The sequence below is a fragment of the Clarias gariepinus genome, chromosome 2 (assembly GCF_024256425.1).
Source record: "Clarias gariepinus isolate MV-2021 ecotype Netherlands chromosome 2, CGAR_prim_01v2, whole genome shotgun sequence".
NCBI classification, from domain to species: Eukaryota; Metazoa; Chordata; class Actinopteri; order Siluriformes; family Clariidae; genus Clarias; species Clarias gariepinus.
Window position 1 is genome coordinate 50,112,311 of NC_071101.1, and position 8,401 is coordinate 50,120,711.

Below are 8,401 nucleotides of genomic sequence, written 5' to 3' on the forward strand. Positions count from 1 at the left end.
TGACTTGAAGTCAAAATACATGTGCAACGCTATCTCTTATCTTGCCAAGGACCTCAGTCGTCCCTCTGGGGAGAGACTGTGCGAGAATGTGGTCATGAAGCTGATGGAGCCTTTCATGGACAAGGGAAGAACTGTTACCACTGACAATTACTTCACTTCATTGTCACTTGCTGGACGACTGCTCAGCCGGAAAACTACCCTTGTTGGCACCATAAACAATCAGCCAAACAATCTTCGGACCGCAACGAATTGAATGCAAAAAGGAAACTGAGTGGCAGTGCCAGATATGTACCAACAGATCACACCAATGACCTGCTAAAATACTGGTCACTCACACACACACACATACACAAACACCAGATGTTGCACTCTTATGTAAATATATATTTTTCTATTAGTGGTAGTATTTTTATTTTTTATGCTGGGAGAAGGCTACATGGCGATAACAGAGTGGAATTTACATACCATTTGTCTTCAGTATGCCTCTTCTATGATTTTCTTTTTATTCTATTTTATTGTGTTTTCTTATTGTGTTAATTTGTTGGGCAGTCGTGCAATACATTTCACTTCATGCCGTACCGTGTTTGTGAATGTGACAAATAAATTTTTTCTACACCAATTGTACCCATGGTATGGCCCCCTTACATGTTGCTCCTAGATGACTGTGATCCATGATTGTAAAGTCAATAGCACCTTGTACGTCGCTCTGTAAGTAATTGGCACATTTACAGAACAAAGGCAACTGTTTACACGTGATTAGGGATATTAGGTAAAAACAACCGGGCCAAATGGCCCCTCTCTGGTAGAGCTAGGGGGATAGGGCCAAATGGCCCCTCTCTGGTAGTTCTAACACCTCCTCCAGCAGGCTACCATGCCCTAGTGCGAGGCGATGACACTAGGGTAGTCCCGTACATTATCGCCAGGACGAACTGTGCTCGCGACGCTTGAATAAGCTAGAGCACCAGGTTCTGCTTTGGGCACAGGACGAGTTTCTGTCCCTTAAGGCGATTTACACTTCAGGGCACATGGAGTTGGAGCCCTGAAACCTTCACCCACTAGAAAAACTTATGCCCTCAAGGAGAGGGTATTTGAAAGTGGTGCATGGCAAAACCTGTAGACCCAGTCCACTGCCAAATTGTTTCAGTGCTGGAGTTCTGTAAGAAGTTTCCTCGGGCTTATGCCCTAGTACCCTCAGCATGTACATAGCCACTATTTCGGCTTGTCATGTTCTGACTGATGAGGTCTGGCTGATACCCCTTCCAAACCACTAGATTTAGCGCCTGTCTGGCTTCTGACCCTCAAGATGGTTTTCTTTTAATTACTTTTGGAGATCTGCAGGCTTCCCATCCTGCCTAGACTTTGCCCCTGGGATAGTCAGAGATATTCAGCATACTCACTCGAACTATTTTCATTCTTGACCATGCACCCAGTTTTCCTCGAAGCCTTCTGTCCTCGCCTTTTACAGCTCCAGAGCAGGATAGGTTTTACTCACTGTTTTCAGTACGCACTCTTTAGATTTACGTCCACCGCACTAGCCAGCGGCAAAAGTCAGAGCAGCATTTTTATCACATTGGTGAGAGATGCTATTGCCCTAGCCTACGAGGCGCATGGTCACACTTTGCCTCTAAGAAAATCAGGGGGATTGACTCATTTATTGCTCTGGCAAGAGGTGTTGCCCTGCCCAGGTGTTGTGATCCTCAGGTTGCACACATTTGTAAGATTCTATAGTCTGGATGTTCATGCTACTCTGGACTCACGGGCCCTCGAGTCAGCTGACCTAGAGATAGTACTGAGACCTCTTTGGCCTTTGTGTGCCCACGCTACACAACCTTGGGGTCCAGACACTTGCAGTTTGGCGGCATTGGTATTCTCGTTCCCATAGCATTTTTACGCAGCATCGAGTGTAGTCTTTGAAAGGGAACGTCTCGAGTTACTTTGCTGTAACCCTGTTTCCTAAAAAGGCGGGAACGAGATGCTGTGCTCCAATGCCGCACTGCCTGCGTGACTGGACGTCCTTTCAGACAAATTAATCTGAGGAATGTTTCCTGTTAACTCCTATTTATTATCTGCAGGTGCGCTTCATTAGATGACATCACCTGACCGAGGTTATGAATGCCAAAATTTTGTGTGTTTGATACACACATGCTTCACAACTGGCAACACAAAAAGATGTTCCCATAGCATTTTCACGCAGCATCTCGTTCCCGCCTTTTCAGGGAAAAGTAACCCGAGACGTTTTCCATATACATACAACTAGGGATGCACCGAAATTTCGGCCGCCGAAATGTAAGAAAGCGCCGAAAATAAAAGCCGAAATTGTCGCCACGCCTCTCCCATCCTCCCGTCTCGTTCGCGCTGTCATTACGCATCAAACACGGAGTATGTCGGCGGTTTGGAAGCACTTGGAAGCAAGTTTTGTTATTGTTAAACAGCCTTATTACTGTTATTTATTATCAATAAAAGTTTGATTGCTCAATTAATTTGTAGTTTTTTTAATACAAACAAAAAGAAAATATTTTAAACTGTTTTTTAATGAAGCCATTTTCGGTTTCGGCCCAGAATTTTCATTTCGGTGCATCCCTACATACAACGTTTGGCCAACTATGTTCCAAAAGCGATATTAAATAAGGAAAATACACAATTTTCTTTCAATACAGTTTTATTGATTATAAAATATTTTTATGTTTTGCTGGCAAAATACATTTTAGGCAGAGACGTCTGCTCGGTCTTGTTAAATCGTTTTAAACCCCCCATTTCTGTAAATTCCCCCATTAGCAAAACCGGTTTGATACCTTTACATCTATTATGAATGAAGGGTGAGAAGAGGGATTACAGTAACTGGTTTCTGTGGGTGTCGGAACATGCTGTCGCGTTGTATTTAGCGAATAGACTAAAACAAAATTATGTTTGCTCCAGCATTGGAAACAATATTGCATTAGGCTAACTTTATTAAAGATTATTTACTTTTGTATTAGTCTTTTTGTACATACGTGCGGGCATCTTTATATTTAAACAGAAAATAATAGGGGGCTGGTAGGCACGTTATTTTTCATATAACTTAAACAGCTGAATAAAGTTAAATATACACAATAAATTAATGATTGCTTTTGCTTTACATTTAAGCCCTCATTGAGCTTTTTCATTTTTTATACTACAATATCATAAATTTGTGTCAAATAATGTTTTATTTACATTTTACATCATTACATGCATTTTGTAATTTACTTGCAATTGTACTTTTAAAATGTAACCTACATATCTACAGAATAAACATATTTAACTACTTCAGTAGTGAAAGAGATATTTGGTTGGTCTGGCTTTTAGATAAAGTTCTTATTTGATATTGTATTATTTAATTTTTTTATCTTATTATAAATATGATTCTTATTCTCTATATTCTTGTTAAGTATAGTCCTTCAGAGCAAGCATAGTGTCAGAAGATTCTGCGGAATCTCTTCTCACCTTTTATTCAAGATAGGTGTGAATTTATCAAACTGTGTGTGCTGTTGCCAAATACTTGTGTTTTAGATGAATTAAGAAGACAGAGCGGATGTCTCTGCCCAAAATAGATTAAAAAAATAAAATAAAAATAAATGAAAAACAAATAAATGGTTAAAAACAAATAAATGGCTAATGATAGCAATTGAATCAGACTTAATAGTTGGATTTAATACTTTTTTTTATTTATGGTATGGACAGTCGTATTATGCTTTCCCTGTGTTGTATATCTCTCTATATATTCTCTAATTATGACTTAAATAAATCAGCTCACATCGGAGCACGTTGGCGTGTTGGAAAAGCTAGCGTTTATCTATTGAGTAGCCCGTAGGCAAAGTTCAGTGCTGGTCGGCCCCCGCTGGAGGATTTGATTTTTGGTCCATGAAATGAGGGTCGTGCTGCAGCAGCCAGGGGTATCCAAGGATAATGGGAGGTGAGGAGATGGGTGTAAGATGGAATTGAATTGGTTTAATGGTGTTGGTTTATGATGAGAGTGATGGTTTGAGTCTGGTGGGTGATGGGGCTGGATGACAGGGGCCGACCGTCGACAGAAGTGATTTGCACTGGCTGGGATAACACCTCGATTTTTACCCCCATTTCTCTGGCATAAGTTGAGTCAATGAAGTTGCCGGCGGCACCGGAGTTGATGAACGCCGCACTTCTGACCCGTTTGTGGCTGAATTGGAGGATTACCTGAACAGTAAGGCAAGAGGTGGTGGTGTCGGAGGCTGGGGCTGTCTTCGGACAAGAGAGGAAGCACTGATCGATGCAGAGGGCCAGCTGGATTAATCCCTCCAGCGTGGCTGGAAGCTCTCGTCCGGCAAGCTCGTCTTTTATACGTGACGCCAGCCCCTCGTAGTAGGATGTCCGGAGCATGGCGTCGCCCCACTCTGCTGCCTGCCCAGATAGCAATGAGACGAGTAGAGCAATGCGTAGCCGATCGGTGGAGTATTTGGTGGAATTAAACTTAAACACCAGATCGAGCGCTGTTAGAAACACACTACACTTCCCGTCCGTGCCAGTCCATTTCTCTGGTAATAAGAAAAAAACATCAGAAGAGGGGGGGGGGGATAATGCGGCGATACCGCTGCGATGGGAGGCCGCGCCAGAAACAGCTGCCTGGAGATCCGTGTTCTGAACTAATTTTACAATATCTCATCCCTCCTGCAAATTAATTAACCTGTGCATTAGATCCTGTACCGGCACATTTTCTTAAACAGATAGTACCAGCAATAACAGAACCCATGTTGAGAATAATTAATTCTTTACTCAACATTGGGTATGTTCCAAAATCTTTTAAATTAGCAGTTATTAAACCGATTATAAGGAAACCTGACCTTGACCCCTGTCAGCTGTCCAATTACAGGCCAATATCAAACCTCCCCTTTATCTCTAAGATTCTGGAAAAGATAGTAGCGGAGCAGCTATGCTTACATCTACATAGAAATGGCATACATGAACTGTATCAGTCAGGATTTAGCCCTCATCACAGCACAGAGACAGCCAGTGGTGGAATGTAATGAAGTATTTGTACTTTGTTACTGTACTTAAGTACATTTTTACGTATCTATACTTTACTTAAGTAAAAAAATAATGCATACTTATACTTTTACTCAAGTAGATTTTTTAGCAATTATCTGTTATTTGTACTTCACTACATTATTAAAATGCATGTCGTTACATCCTTCCGAATCTTGCATAAAAAATTTTTGGTCGACTGACGTTTTGGCGTTGATGGCCAATGCACGTTAAAACGAATCGGAGATCTGATTGGTCAGAGAACTCACGCCGAAAATAGTGAGAGCGCGTTTTGAAACAACACAAGTGGAACTGATGTTAATCGAAGAAAAGGACACCAAATATCAAACATGGATGAGGAGCCAACAACGTCGACTGAGCTTGAGCCTGTGCCCTGCAGCTCTGATTCTGGGAGACACCCCTTGCCTTATTTAAGCAAGTTATTTGAATATAAAGGTTTTCAATGTGTTTAGTGCCTACCTCAACTCAAAGAACTGTTGGCGTTTAAAAACTCCCCTTCAAATTTGAAGAAACATATAGAGGTAAGACATGCAATGCTAGTTATTAATATTTAAGTTACTAACTTGCTATAGCATGGTGCTATGACTGTTATAAAAAAACAGATGTCAACATAACAAAAATATCACACCAGTATAATATTTGTTTGATGTAAGTTAGTGGTACCCTAACAGGGCAACTTCATTAGCTGGTTATTAGCACCGCAGAGACGATAGCTTGCTAGTATGTTACATTTTTGGAGATGAGCAAACTACTGCTATATTTGTAATATAATAAATATATTAATATATTAATTATATTTAATTATATACATTATTTATTATTAAATATATATTATATTATTTATTAAATAAATATATAATAAATATATAAATAAATATTTAATGAGTAATAAGTAAATAACCATATTTTTACAGTGTGTCAGTATTGCAGAGAGTTTGCACAACTACCCTTTCCAGTACACAATAGAAATTGTTTGTGATTATTACAATTGAACAGCCCAGACATTGAGACAACCAATTGTGTACTTTTACTTTAAAAAAATACTTTAAAGTTAATTTAAAAGTTTGTACCTAGGACTTTTACTTAAGTAAGATGTTAATGTTTTACTTAAGTATATATTTTGCAGGGTAGTTGTACTTTTACTTAAGTACTAAACTTAAGGACTTCCTCCACCACTGGAGACAGCACTCGTTAAAGTAGTAAATGATCTCCTATTGACCTCTGATCAAGGTTGTGTAACTATGCTTGTATTACTCGACCTCAGTGCAGATTTTGACACCATTGATCATAGTATTCTTCTTCACAGATTAGTGTAAGGGCCATATTTCATTCTTGTGATTTGTTGTTATGTTTATCTTATTTCAGTTTATTAGTTAAGCATTAAGTATCATACTCATAATTTGTATTGTGACATCATTTCATGAGTTGTTCTGTGACATCATCCCACAGTTATGTAGTTTCATGTCTATCACGCACGTTAGTTGTTGTTGTTGTTAAGACACGGAAGGATACAGAAATGTGTGGAGCACACAAGCTTTTGACCGTGAGACAGTAAGCTAAAAGGAATACAGTAAAATAAGTTGTTGTAACTGTAATCTATCGAAGCTACAAAACACAGCAAGCGACTTGTCGTGACTACAGTGGATTTATGCAAGAAACTGTAACAACCATTGTACTTGGATGTTGAAAATAAACAAGAGACAAAGAAATCAATGAAAGGTCTGAAGTCATGAGTGACACTGTGTAACAAAAGACACGCGTCAGAACTTGTGAATAACATGCACATACTGTAGTACATGTAATAATTATACTTTTACTTAAGTATATATTTTGCAGGGTAGTTGTACTTTTACTTAAGTACTAAACTTAAGGACTTCCTCCACCACTGGAGACAGCACTCGTTAAAGTAGTAAATGATCTCCTATTGGCCTCTGATCAAGGTTGTGTAACTATGCTTGTATTTCTCGACCTCAGTGCAGCTTTTGACACCATTGATCATAGTATTCTTCTTCACAGATTAGAAAATGTAGTAGGAATTAAGGGTACAGCCCTCTCCTGGCTCAGATCCTTTTTGACCAATCGGTATCAGTATGTAGACTTAAATGGTATTTATTCTGAATGTTCTCTAGTTGAGTTTGGTGTTCTACAGGGTTCAGTTTTAGGCCCATTGCTTTTTTCCCTTTACATGCTTCCTTGGGCAACATAATCCGTAAGCAAGGTATTAGTTTTCACTGTTATGCTGACGACACACAGTTATATGTCTCAGCAAAATCTGATGAGATAAACCAGGTTACTAAAGTTGAGCAATGTGTGTAGGACATAAGAAATTGGGTGCTAATTAAATTCCTTCTGCTTAATCCAGATAAGACAAAAGTTTGAGTCATAGGACTGCATGCTAGAAGTAAGATTCTAGATCACTCTGTAACTTTAGATGGCCTTTCTGTTTTATAAAGTGCAACAGTAAAAGACCTCAGTGTGATTATAGATTTTAGCCTTTCATTTGAAGCTCATGTAGATAATATTACCAGGATAGCATTCTTTCACCTCAGAAATATTGCCAAGATAAGAAATATATTGTGGCTAAACGATGCAGAAAAACTAGTTTATGCTTTTATCACCTCTAGGTTGGACTATTGCAATGCCTTACTGTCTGGTTGTTCAACTAGGTGCATAAACAAGCTTCAGCTAGTCCAGAATGCAGCAGCAAGAGTTCTTACTAGTACTAGAAGATACGAGCACATCACACCTATCTATCTTGACTTCATTGGCTCCCTGTGAAATTTCCCATTGATTTTAAAATACTACTTTTGACATATAAACAATAAATGGTCTCGCACCGCAGTATCTAAGTGAACTCCTAGTGTCTTACGATCCGCCACGCCTATTTCGATCAAAGAATGCAGGCTGCTTATCAGTACTGCGTATTATGAAAACTACAGCTGGGGGCAGAGCTTTTTCTTACAAAGCCCCGAAATTATGGAATAGTCTTCCAATTAGTGTTCGGGACTCAGACACAGTCTCAGTGTTTAAGTCCAGGCTAAAAACCTATTTATTTAATCAAGCATTTTTATAAATAGATTTGCCTTAGGTAAAGGAGCAGATCTGGGGGACTCATGGACGTAGAGTATTATGGTGAACTGGTATGTTTTTGATGCTGTCCTCCCCACTCTTATTGATCACTCAGGTTTGTTGATGGTGAGGTGATTGGTTGCTTTACATCTCAGGGAGCCCTCATGTCTGTGTTTCCTTCTGGCTATCCTTTTTAGTTATGCTGTCATAGTTAGTCCTGCCGGAGTCTCTGCTGTTCAGGACTGGAACTTTATACAAGTCTACCTGAGTTTTTAATAACTAACTGGACGCCATA